This window comes from Macaca mulatta, chromosome 20 (assembly GCF_049350105.2).
Source record: "Macaca mulatta isolate MMU2019108-1 chromosome 20, T2T-MMU8v2.0, whole genome shotgun sequence".
NCBI lineage: Eukaryota > Metazoa > Chordata > Mammalia > Primates > Cercopithecidae > Macaca > Macaca mulatta.
In genome coordinates, this window is record NC_133425.1 from 8715837 (window position 1) to 8729401 (window position 13565).

The 13565-nt window shown below is 44.3% G+C and overlaps 1 protein-coding gene and 1 long non-coding RNA gene across 46 annotated transcripts in view; both read left to right on the forward strand.

The window, feature by feature from the left end:
- Positions 1 to 13565, forward strand: part of RBFOX1 (RNA binding fox-1 homolog 1) — a 2485711-nt gene that overhangs the window by 2213326 nt on the left and 258820 nt on the right. The gene's annotated exons all lie outside the window — the stretch shown is intronic.
- LOC144337901 (uncharacterized) lies at positions 583 to 7561 on the forward strand. The gene is made up of 2 exons (XR_013411542.1): positions 583 to 951; positions 7069 to 7561. It is a non-coding gene; the product is annotated as an uncharacterized LOC144337901 (long non-coding RNA).

Here is a 13565-nt window from a genome sequence, read left to right on the forward strand (position 1 = left end):
AGATCTTTTCTTTTTTCAAGACAGGGTCTCATTCTGTCACCCAGGCTGCAGTGTGGTGGTGAGATCACAGCTCACAGCAGCCTCCACCTCCTGAGCTCAGGTGATCCTCCCACCTCAGCCCCTCAAGTTGCTGGGGTTTTGCCTTGTTGCCTAGGCTAGTCTTGAACTCCTGGGCTCAAGCAACCTGCCCGCCTCAGCCTCCCAAGCTGCTGGGATTACAGACATAAGACACTGCACCTGGCCCCAAATCTTTTATGGTAACATAAATTCATGCCACTGTGTCCTGCTGGTCTTCCCAAATAAACAGCAGAGAGTTTGGTATCCCAGCCACAGCATATGAGAATGGAGCCAGGTGGGTATGTGAACTAACACTGTAAAAAAGCAAGATTGTTTTTAATGTAAGCTTTTGAGGTGGGGGAAACGGGGTAGAAAATGAATATGGTGATTTTAGAGAAGAAAATATCTCCCAAATCTATGTCCCTTTGTATGTCCCCAACCTCAGTTAATGATGGGTATGGCTTATGAAGGCACAGAGAGCCCAAGGAATGTGGCCAACATTAGGCAGCAGTTGAGCTGGGTCAGTGAATCCTCAGGCTTATAGGCAATTAGGACTGAGAGATCCTGTCGTGATTTTCATACTTTTAATCTGGACGGTTGCTTAATGGATTTATTAATTCATTTATTTTTAGCCTCACAGGTTTGGCTCAAAGACTCAGTGAAATAGCAACACAGCACTGATAAAGTAGAGGTTTTCTGTTTAGGGCTGGGGAGGAGGGAAGAAGGAAAGGAAAGGAAACACAGGACTTTGCATCTTCCTCTTCAGCTTCATCCCTTCCTCTCTGTCCCTCACATTTAGCAGCCCCCAGGGGGGCTACAAGGAATTTTCAGGGTCCAGCGTGGCCTAATATGCCAACCTCTGATAAAGTCCAGCTCAGTTAGCCTGGTGTGGTGGTGCACACCTGTAGTCCCAGCTGCTCGGGAGGCTGAGGTGGGAGGTTTGCTTAAGCCCAGAGTTTGACGTTGCATTGAGCTAGGATCATGCCACTGCACTCCAGCATGGGTGACAGAATAAGGACCCATTTCTTAAAAACCAAAGAAAAAAAAAAGACAGCAATTATTTTCCTAATATATTCTATTAAAAGAGAAATGGGAGAAGTGACTTGCCTTCCTCTCCATGAGATGGGGCTCACACCAGGGTTCTCCTGCTCACCATTGGCCCAGGAAACTCAGGAAATTGATGCTGCATGCACATGACTTGGCAATTCTCCCTCTGAAAGCTTTGTAAGGCTAGTAATCTATGCTTTAAGAACAATCAGCATCAAAGGCTTTGGCAATGGTGGAGCTGTTAGCTTATTAGTTCCATTTGAGATGGTGAAATGCTTTGGAAACTAAAAACCCTACCTAATAAAGTTTATTTTCAAAGGATTAGAGAGAGAGTTTTGCTCTGAGAGATCATGTTGCCTAAGCCTCCCATTACAGAAGAGCAGAGAAGGGCCTCTAGGGATTCATGGACGTGCCAGTGTCACTGGGACGTAGTAAAACCTAAGACTAGTATCTATTTTGCTCCTACTATAATATCTTTTTCACGTCAGGTGTTGTAAACCTGAAATCTATGGCTTTGTTTCACCCATATGATTTGTTTTTGCTTTTTTCTCCCCTGTTATTAGCTGCCAATATTTAGAGATGTAAAGATTTCACTTAAAATCCACATTTTTGGCTTCTTGCAAAAAAATCAGACGATCTGGAATATTGGGCAGTATCCCGAGACTTCACCCAGCAGCTGGAGCTCTGTAGCACCTGCACACCTCAGTGTGGAGATGAGCTTTCCAGTCCCAGGTCAACACGGACCGTCTTCCTCAGGATTGACCTTCGCCCAGCCTGCTTCACTATCCACTGGCTGTCACAGGCATTTGCCTCTGTAGCGCTCTCCTCCCACCCTTCCAAAAATAAACGTGCCCAGAGATGCTGGCAGCCTGGAAGCTTTGCATCTGCACTGGGGCTGCCCGTTCTTTGCCACCATGCCTGAAGATTTCAATAGCTCTTTGTCAGCACAAATGAGCTTTTCCCCTAGTTCATGGGGAGAGTGGGATCCTGGCACATAGCAGAAAACATCTGGTAATGAATCCATTAGGCAGGCTGTTGCTCAGGCTCCAGGTGCCCAGGGGTCTGAGTGCTGGGCTGAAATGATGCATGAATGGGACCCCAAAGATTTTACCTTTTGGCCTTCGTTCTGCCAGAGCTCCGGCTTGGTCCTAAGGGGTCTCCTGACTACTCCAGTGCCAGGTGTTCTCCCCAGCCATCCCCAGGTGAGAAGCTGGCCAGCCTTCTGGCTTCCCTCCTCTGCCTCCTCCAGCAACAGTCCTTCTCCTAGCACAGTCCTCCTTAGGCACACAAAGGAGAAGACAGAGATCATTTCTGGCAGACGTAAGGAGCAGCATTTGTCGAACTCTGGGCCCTGCAACTCTGTGAACAGACCTGCACACTGTGCAAAATTATTAGAAGCCCTGTGTCTCAGGGCTCAAGGAGGTTGGGCAGGGAGGTGAGAGTGAATAAAAATGAGGAGGCCGCAAACTGCTTTTGCCCAAGGGCTGGTTTTAATGAGCCTGTCCCTAATGAGTTGTCCCTGCAACTAGCTTCAGGCCTCAACAGATGAGGCAGGGATTCTGCTAAATTTTTGATAGGATTTGCACTGGTTTTATGAGAAAGCAAGCAGTAGAGAGTGCAAAGTTGGGTCATGAATCTTTTACGAGGGTGGATGGTTGTCCGTCTTGTCAACCGGAATGAGAAAGACCTGGTTGCTAATAGAAACCATGGCCTCAGACGTCCATCGTCACCCACCAGATCAGCTAATTTGGTCAGGGTGGCTGGGTGATTTGTTTTTTTTTTTTTCTGATTCAGGACCTGGCCTATGGCCCCTGAGAAGGATTTATCTGAAAACTCCATCAAGGAGATGATTTGAGCCATTGCCTGTTCCTGACTAATGATCTTTTGTGGAACTCAAGCCATATTGGGGATTTACACATTTCTCCCATAATGCACTGGGAAGGAAACGCCATCAAACACTTTAATTAGCATCCTTTTTACTTTGGGCATCCCCATTCATATCAAAACCACAAGCCTGACCCTTCAGTTGCACGAGAACACTCTTACCAAGGATAAAATGTCATTTTCAATTCCTATGGAGATGTTTCTAATATTTCTAATACCTGTCAATTCTAAGATTGAGTGGTGCAGGAGATTTCATATACTATCACCTTTTTTTTTTTAAATATGAAAAGCTGCCAACAAATATATTTCTCCAGTTTGATTCATATACCAAGAGGCAATTTTCTTGGTGGCTTAGAAGGTTACAGAAAATGCTTGATCAGCAGCCTTTACTGTGCTGAGTGAACTCCTGCCCCATCCCCCTCCTGTCTCACATACTCTCTTTCACATTAATCATGTAATTGATTTAATAAGCTCTGGCTTCAAGAGCTCCCCCTCCCGTCTTTCTCTGCCCCCTCCCCCTCTCTTATAAGATTTCAGTTCAGCATTTGACTGGTAGGCTAAGACCCTTGAATCCTGCCAGATATGAACCCAACAACCTTGTTGGTGTAAAAAGTATCCTCATCTTATACTTCTGTGGCTCTTTGAAACATATTTTTTTCTAAGCCATTTCATTAATAGAGTTCAATGTAATAATGTAAAAAAAGTACAGTGTGTTTCTATATATGTCTATAGATATAGACTTCTGTGTATATCTATTTTTCACAAACTTGAAATCGTTTCACATGTGTTGTCTTATTCGAACCTCTCTAAAACCAAAAACCTTGGGAATTACCCAGAAGAGATCCCTTGCTCCTATTTTATATATTACAAAACTGAAGTACAGACAGATGAACTATTTTAAGACCTTGAAGCTACTTAGGGGTGCACGTGGGGTGAAAATTTTGGGCGTCTAAACTTCCTACAATAGGGCACTACCGATTTTGTATTCCTTTGTTGCCTGAGGCATTCCTTTCTCTGGGAGAAACCAAAGCTGTACATATTTATCTTCAAGAGAAACTTCCACTTTGCCTATGAAGAAATAGTTAGAATTGTTGTCTGTGGTTGCCTCAAGTTAGACGTGCTAATATACATGGAAGTTAAGCAAGACCACACATGTGCAAAACTCTTGATGAATCACGTTATTATACTAAACCAACGTTATACTAAACCAACATTAGCTGGGGTTATTAGTTCAGATTATAGTTATGCAGGTATTCAGGGTTGAGTCTCACGTAAATGTCTTCTGGAGCTTACACATGTATTTATCTATGTTCTAACCTGTTTTCTAATGGGTCATCCAGAAAACGTGGGTGTGGTCTGGCTGGCACAGAGTCCCTAGGATTGGGTCAGAGTCATTGTTGTAAGAAGATGTACAAATTCAGAAGTTAGTTATCTAGATGTTAGAGTCTAGAGATGGGGCTTCAATGAGGGATGTCAATGGCAATATTGGGAAAAGAGAACAGGGTTGTGAAGACTTAACAGCCTAGGGGGAGAGCGGAAAGCAAAGGCAGCTTTGTAAATAATCAAGATGTTCTGCAAAAATTCCTCTGACTGGGTTCCGATTGGCCTGGGTTGACTTCTTTTTGAGACAGGGTTTTGCTCTGTCTCCCAAGCTAGACTGCGGTGGCATGATCCTAGTTCACTGCAGCCTCGACCTCCCAGGTTCAAGTGATCCTTCTACCTTAGTCTCCCAAGTAGCTGGATCATAGGTGCACACCACCACACCTGGCTAATTTTTAAATTATGTGTAGAGATGAGGGCTCCCTACATTGCCCAGGCTGGTCTTGAACCCCTGTGCTCAAGTGATTCTCCCACCTCGGCCTTCCAAAGTGTTGGGGTTATAGGCATGAGCCACTGTGCCCCACTGACATTTTACTCTTAATCCTGGTCTGTATTTAAAGGGTCTGGGTGAATGCAGATAGATAGTTACTACCCATAACAGCTTACCATGAATTCTGAGTCTCAACAAATCCATAATCATGGTGTGTCATATGAAGAACATTTTCTGACTCGTATTGCTGAGCCTGACTTTGAAGTGTTTTTTGTTTTTTTGTTTTTTTGTTTTTTTTCTTTTGGGAATAAGAAAAAGCAACGTTCTTGACTGCCTGGAAAAATACTGTCTTGTCAGCTGGAGATGATTGGTGCTGATGAGGAATGTGGTACAGGGTCGGGATAGTCCATTTTAAAGGGTTCAGCATGTGCCTGGGCAGTTAGCAAGGATTAAACAAAGAAAAGACGGTAGTATTACTGCTAGTATGAGTATGAGTAAAACGAACAGCAGAAAGAAATTAACAATAGGAAATTAGTGATACTATGTGTTTAATATTGGTAGAGCCTTTGTAATCTTAGCTTCTGAACAATAGCACTCCCCACTTCTCCTCCCTTAACGTGGAGGCCCATGGGTCTCCAGTACCCTTATGCACCAGCTCCATTTGAGGAAATGAAAGTAGGAATCACAATATGTGCCCTAGATCTGCATAATTAGGACAAGCTTTTGAAAGTGGAAGAAGCCCATAAATGAACTTCTCAGAATGCAGTTGATACAGCATCAAATAGGAGTGACAGGTCCATAAATCAAGGGATTGGGGTCATTTGGTTGAAATGCAAAATGTCCCCTGCCCAGACAACTCATTGCTGTGAAACCCTGCACAGAAGGCAGAGAACATTTTCTTTTGGTCCCTTAGAAAATCAAAATACAAGATCTACATGTTACCACAGTTTTTGTTGCTGTTACTGTTGTTGTTGTGTGGTTTTTGTTGTTGTTGTGTGGTTTTTGTTGTTGTTGTTTTTGTTTTGTCTTTTCACATGGGTGACTTTTGGAGATGCCCAAAGACTGATATCCCAAAAGTACCTAATCTACAACAACAAATATTTATAGAACTTTTATCTCAATGTTTGCTCATTGAAGTTGGTTAATAAATGTCTGTTGAATGCTCTCAATTGGATGGTGAGTATTTTCCATTTTAGTTTAGCTGTGAAGCTTTGTTTTCCTTCCTATGCCTTTTGTTTTCTTGCCTAGAGAAGCCCATTTCAGGAGTCTGGAATCTTCTCTTTCTAATCTCAGCCGACCCAACAATTTGTAGTATGGTCTTGCTACAGCCCCTTTGCTCCCCTGCTACTCCATCTTGTCTGAGATCTGGGTTAACTGGAACTTAACTCCTTGTCAAAGATGCTGTGTGAAATGACTAATTAACACCAGAGAAGGAGGCAGCATTGTCATTGACAAATAGGGCTTTTAATAACCAGCAGTTCTCCTGGAAATGTTTGCCCAGCTCTTGAGTCTCCCCAGACCCCTGTGAATTGACAGGAAGGAGGGTCCTTTAGTTCCTTCTGTGATTGAGTTGCTTGTCACTTGAGTTTGTAATCTCAGGAGTCACTTTATCCACGTTGTCCCAGGAATGAAAATGGTGTGAATCTAATTTCAGAAGTTTAGGAGGAGTAGAACAAGGAGGCCATGTTTTTCTAGTATAACTAGACAATTATTTTCAGCAAGTTCTCCCTCACTGTTGTGGGGTGAGTGCTCACATTTGCCTGCTGCTGAGCTATGTTTTAATGAGGTTGGAAGAAGCAAGACGGTTGGGAAGATTGATGTTAATTGCATTTCTACCATACACTAAGCAGTGAGCAGATTTAGGATGACTAGTCTCGCATACTTCTCTTTCAAGATCAGATCAAGCTTTCTGAACCACATGAGCCTGTCTTCTCTTTACACCAGCAGCCTCAGTAAATCCCTGTTGGGCAACCCCATAGAGCAAACACCAGAAACCCCAGAATTTTTCTCTTACTAAACAGGACCCTCCCCTGTCAACTTAAGCTCACCTTTTCCTATTTCTTGAGCCAAGGTAGGTCTAGGTGTTTTTTTTGGTGTGTGTGTGTGTGTGTGTGTGTGTGTGTGTGTGTGTGTGTGTGTTTCTTTGAGACAGAGTCTCGCTCTGTCCCCCAGGCTGGAGTGCATTGGTGCAATCTCGGCTCATTGCAAGCTCCACCTCCTGGGATCATGCCATTCTCCTGTCTCAGCCTCCTGAGTTGCTGGGACTACAGGTGCCTGCCACGGTGCCTGGCTAATATTTTGTATTTTTGGTAGAGATGGGGTTTCACCATGTTAGCCAGGATGGTCTTGATCTCCCGACCTTGTGATCCACCTGCCTCGGCCTCCCAAATTGCTGGGATTACAGGCATGAGCCAACATGCTCGGCTTCAAGGTAGGTCTAAGTAATATGAGGTGTGAGACTTACACAATTTGGGAGCCCTCCATAAGAAAACATTCATACTTTGGGAGGCCGAGGCGGGCAGATTGCTTGAGGTCAGCAGTTTGAGACCAGCCTGGCCAACATAGGGAAACCCCCGTCTCTACTAAAAATACAAAAATTAGCCGGGTGTGGTGGCACGTGCCTATAATCCCAGCTACTGGGGAGATTGAGGCAGGAGAATTGCTTGAGCCTGGGAGACGGAGATTGCAGTGAGTTGAGATCATGCCACTGCACTCCAGCCTGGCTGACAGAGTGAGACTGTCTCCCAAAGAAAGAAAGAAAAAGATTCAAAATTACTAGTGCAGAGTTGCAGAGTTAGGGGTAGCATAAAAACACATTGCCTTAAGTTATGGTCTCTGAAGCCTAAGCCGAGTCACCTTCTCGTTATCCACCTGTGTTCCCAACTGAAACTTTGCAGTGATAAAGCTGATTTTATAAAGTGGTCAAGAACTGTATCCCAAGCTTCTCCTTTCATCTCCAGCTCTTCCTGTCTACGAACCTCTGCCTCTGTTGGCCTAGTCTCTCACTATCCTCCTCTTTCATTAAGCAATTAAGTATTGATTAAAAGCCAAGTCTAGTGAGAGCTAAATGCATTTGTTGAAGGTTATAGTGCTTGTTATGGGAAACCAGGAGTGGAATGTAGTTGAATTAACCTAGCCTAGAACAGATTTTTCTGTGTGTTCTATAAATTAGCCATATCAGCATCAACCCTCTGGAGGGGAGGGGCCTACAGGCAGCTTTGTTAAATATATACATTCCTAGGTCCCTTCCAAACTACTGAATCAGGATCTCTGGGGTTGGGATGCAGGGATTTCCATTCTTTAGAAACACCCACCTTCCATTCTTCTGAAGCACATGAAAGTTGGAAAACAACTGACTACTCTAAGGGCCATTGAAAGCTACTCTGAAGATGCAGCATTTACCTGAGACTCAAAGGATGAATGGCAGCTGCCAAGTGTATTCATTTCCTACCCCTTCCATAACAAATTACTGCAAACGGAGCAGCTTAAAATAACAGAAACTTATTCTGTTAGTTGTGGAAGCCAGAAGTCGTAAACCAAGGTGTAAGCAAGGTGGATTCCTTCTGAGAACTCTAAGGATGTATTAGTCTGTTCTCATGCTGCCAATAAGGACATACCTGAAACTGGAAAATTTACAAAGAAAAAGAGGTTCAGTGGCCTCGCAGTTCCACATGACTGGGGAGACCCCACAATCATGGTGGAAGGCAAAGGGAGGTGCAAAGACACGTTTTACATGGTGGCAGGCAAGGGAGTGTGTGCAGGGCAGCTTCCCTTAATAAAAGAATAAGATCTCATGAGACTTATTCACTATCATGGGAACAGCATAGGAAAGACCCACCTCTATGATTCAGTTACCTCCCACCAGGTCCCTCCCATGACACATGGGAGTTATGGGAGCTACAATTTAAGATGAGATTTGGGTGGGGACACAGCCAAACTATAGCAAAGGATTTATTCTTTGCTTCTCTCCTGGCTCCTGCTGGCTCCCCAGCAATCCTGGGTGATCCTTGGTTTGTGGCTGCATTACTGCAATCTCTGCCTGCATTGTCAAATGTACATTTTCCTTCTAGGTGTGTCTGTCCTCACCTAATCTTCTTGTAAGGGCACCAGCCATTGGATTTAGGGCCCACGTAATCCAGTATAATCTTATCTTAACTAAATACATCCGCAACAAATAAGGTCATATTCCAATAATCTTGGTGAACATTTTTATTTTATTTTATTTTATTTTATTTTTTTTTATTTTTTTTTTTAGATGGAGTTTCGCTCTTGTTGCCCAGGCTGGAGTGCAATGGTGTGATCTTGGCACACCACAGCCTCTGTCTCCTGGGTTCAAGTGATTCTCCTGCCTCAGTCTTCCTAGTAGCTGGGATTACAGACATGCACCACCATGCCCAGCTAATTTTGTATTTTTAGTAGAGATGGGGTTTCTCCATGTTGGTCAGGCTGGTCTCAAAGTCCTGACCTCAGGTGACCCACCTGCCTTAGCCTCCCAAAGTGCTGGGATTACAGGCATGAGTCGCTGCGCCCAGCCTGACATTTTTCAAATAAGGTCATATTCCAAAGTTCTAGGTGTACATTTTAAAACTAAGGTCTCGTTACAAAGTCCTAGGTGGACATTTTTTTTGGGGGGGAGGATACTCTTCAACCCACCATGCCAAGTGAAAGTAGTCAGTGGGGGAGAATGGCAGTGAAAAGAGATGGATGAATTCAGAATGAATTGAAAACTTGAAGAGATTTGGCAGGACTGAGCCCTGCTTAGTTATCATCCAGGTTTCACTAATGCGCCCCTTGCCAGCATGCAGTGGCTCTGAGTCATGATCTATCACCTTGCCCTGTTTTGTAATTTTGCACCGTTTGTTTACTTGTTTAGCACCATCTCTTTACCCTCGTTAGACTTGAAATCTCTACTCAATTCAAGCCTGCACATCCCCCATGCCTGAAACCATGGCTCTTACATAGTAGGTCTTAGTGATGATTTGTCAGTTGGATAATTTTAGCTGGGGAAAAAGAGATGTGTGTGTGTGTGTGTGTGTGTGTGTGTGTGTGTGTGTGTGTTTCACCCATCCTGCAGTAGAAAACACTGCTTCTGTGACGTAAAGAGAACACCTTCACAGGGTAAAGGGTTGTTTGAAAGAGGTCTAAGAGAAGGATTTTCAAATGCAAGGGGCTTGAAGACATTTGTGAAGGGACACATGAAACGTATGAGAGCAGTGAGAAGTGGAGAGTTGTGTCTCTGACTGCAGTAAAAGGACGGTGAAACATCAGGGAGGGAGAAGGCACTTCAGGCCGGTATTCAGGAGGAGAGCCTTGTAGGAGCTTTTCTGGGTGTGGATTTCAGACCCTGTCATCGTAGAAAAGAAGGAACTCAGTCTAAAGTATAAATAAAAGGAGAGACTTGGACGGGTGGGGTGGCTCATGCCTGTAATCCTGGCACTTTGGGAGGCCGAGGCGGGCGGATCACAAGGTCAGGAGATTGAGATCATCCTGGCCAAGGTGGTGAAATCCCATCTCTAATAAAAATACGAAAATTAGCTGGGTGTGGTGTCACATGCTTGTAATCCCAGCTACTCGGGAAGCTGAGGCAGGAGAATTGCTTGCAGCTGGGAGTCATAGGTTGCAGTGAGCTGAGATCGCACCACTGCACTCCAGCCTGGCGACAGAGCGAGACTCCCTCTCAAAATTAAAAAAAAAAAAAAAAAGAGAGACAGACTTACAGAAAGCAAGTTCAAAAAGAAGGGACTGTGGATGATAAATTCTATATCACTGCGAATGTTAACTCTGTAAGGACTTGAAGGTGACGGCCCCTGACTCCCACTTAGGTTACACATGAAGATACTGTGGCCCAGGGAGGCTGTGTGAGTGCCTCAAGGAGGAAAAGGGCATTATTGTCACATCTGGAACTCCAAACTCCTTTCCAGACCTCTCCCCTTTTTCACTTTTCCTCCTGATTTAAAGTGAAAGGAAGGGTGTTGGCATCTATTAATCACCTACTGGGTGCCAGGCATGGAGGTTAATGATTAGGTCTTTAGTGTTGCTCAGTGGGTGTTGAGGAGGAGGAACCAGTGACCCCACTAGACCTTGAAGAGGCTCAATGACAACAGGAAGATTCAGGGGTCCGGTTGGGGTGGATGGCATGTGATGGGCCAGGCCTCAGCAGCGAGAGGGCAGGAGAATGGTGAGTTTCAAGGCATGCATCCACAGCATAGGTTGGTAGCTCAAAGGCCAGCCTGGAAAGAGGCCTCTCCACATGAAACATAGAAGTGACTGCCTCCTTCAATCACTGTTCTAATTAGATAAGACCTGGGCTTCGCTTCTGAGTGGTAAACTCAGAGGCAGCTGGGAGTCCCTGAGTGACAAGGAGGAGATTGGCATGCTAGGCAGGTCAGGCTGAGGGTTAAGGCTCTGGAGGGAGAAGAATCGTGCTCAGAAAGCATCCAGCTTTCTGGGGGATGAGGTTGCACCGTCCAGGTGAGGGATGTCGGATTTCTAGGGAGGCTTTTCGGATGGGCCCTAATATAATCATATAATATTGAATTCAGTTCTGTGAGCTTTTGCTATGTATTTATTCTGTGCAGATTCTGCAGGGGATGTCTTGAATGGATGGTTCTCTCTTACATCGAATGCAAATAGTAATTTATTTTGATTGAGATAGTTTGGAAATTGCGGAGCAGTGAAATCCAAGTATTCCAACGTGGCGGGTTGAGGCAATAGGTAAGTTAACTTGGGTGGGCTCTCACTTTTCTATACATTTTATGCTTGGGACCATAATGAAAGGCCACTGCAAATGGCAGCTTCATGTATCAACTTATAAGCAGTGGTGGAGGAGATCTCAATCCTACACGCATTCTTCCCTCTTGCTCTTGAAGCCTGGCTTCTAAATTCCGAGTCAGTTGCAAATATTCTTAGATTGGACTATGCTAACAGTTTGAAATTAAACCTACCTGTCTTTAATTGAGTTGTTGACTTGTTTTTCCCCCTGTGTTCTCTTTCTGAAGTAGAGGCTTCCAGCACTTTTCTAAAGGAGGAAACATTTCTTTACCATTTTGTAAAGGCAAGACCAAATCTGCATCAGCTTCAGCTGAGACCACTGACCAGCCCTCCTGCTCACCTCCCCAATTCCCTAATCTAATTTAACTCAGTGGGGTTTGTGGGGGTTCATTTAAGCAGCAGAAGCTCTGCTATAATTGTTGCATGTGCCAACAGTGATTTGTACCGTCTGGGTATGGGGTGGGGTGGGGTAAGGTGGGTTGGAAAGAGAAAAGAACAGAGAGAGACAAAGAGAGAGACTAGTAGGACCAAAGAGAAAGATTCTTATTCCATCACCAAAGCAATATAATTAAAAAATGGCTGCAAAGCAATTGGATACTAAGGAATGAGAAGCAGTGTAGTTATAGTAAAATGTCAAAGTATAATGAAACAGAGGAACATCACTACTTTATGATCCAGCCAAGTTACAGGCAGGTGGCAGCTGTAAATATATATATAAATAACAATATGGATGAAATGTCAGACCTTTTAGCTGGCTTGGTTAAAGCACTTTAGTAATATTCTATTTAGGGTAACAGTGTAGCTTGACAATTTCCACGAAAAAATACATCACTGGAGAATGAATCAGCCCACATTAGGGTGTAGGTGATGTGAACTGTGCTAAGATCTTAGAACAACACACGGTGCCTGGTGCATCCCCCATCTGCCTAGAATGGCCAGTTTCTTCATATTCCATGAGGTTACATTGGTTCTCTGGCATTGGGTTGCAAATGTTTGTTTTTCCTGTTACAGAAAGTACCTTTTCTTTCCTATCAGTAACACAGGAAAATAAATAAATGATCAATGCCTCAGACCCGGGGTCTTACCTGTGGAAAGGTGTGGATCAATATCTTTATTTATTCACACATGAAATGTATCAGGCACTTGCTGTGGTGCCAAGGATCTAAAAAAGTGAACAAAAAAGTATAGGCTGAGACTTCATGAATCATAGGCTACACTGCTTAAAACCTTTAATGACTCCCTATTCTTAGGATAAAGTCATAACTACCATTCATGGCTGGCAAGACTGTAGATCTTAGAGTCTGGTGAAAGAACAAATACCTGAATAAGATGGTTACAAAAGGTAAATGTAAGATTGCAATGGTGAGGCCAGGCACAGTGGCTCGCGCCCAGAATCCCAGCACTTTGAGAGGTCACCGTGGGTGGGTCACTTGAGGCCAGGAGTTAGAGACCGACCTGGCCAACACGGTGAAAACCCATCTCCACTAAAAATACAAAAATTAGCTGGGTATGCTGCTGCGTGCCTGTATTTGCAGCTACTCTGGGGGCTGAGGCAGGAGAATCTCTTGAACCTGGGAGGTGGAGGTTGCAGTGAGCTGAGATTGCACCACTGCACTCCAGCCTGGATGACAGAGTAAGGCTCTGTCTCAAAATTGCAACCATGATACATGCTATGTTGTTTGCTAGCCATGATGGCTTCCTGATGGAACAGATGCTAGAGTTGTGATCAAAGGGTAGAAGGAGGTTAAACAGAGAGGGATGAGAATAGCATTCCAGGCTGTGGAATTGGCATGTACGAAAATCCTGTGGTAGGAAGGACATTAGTGAGTATGAGGAATGGAAGAGATCATTGTCCCCACAAAGGAGCTGGGGAGGTGGAGTGTGGCCCAAGTCATGTAGGGATAAGTAGGCAGTAGCCTACACAGTCTTGCTGACCGTGATCAGCAGTTATGACTTTATCCTAAGAATAGGGAGTCATTAAAGGTTTTAAGCAGTG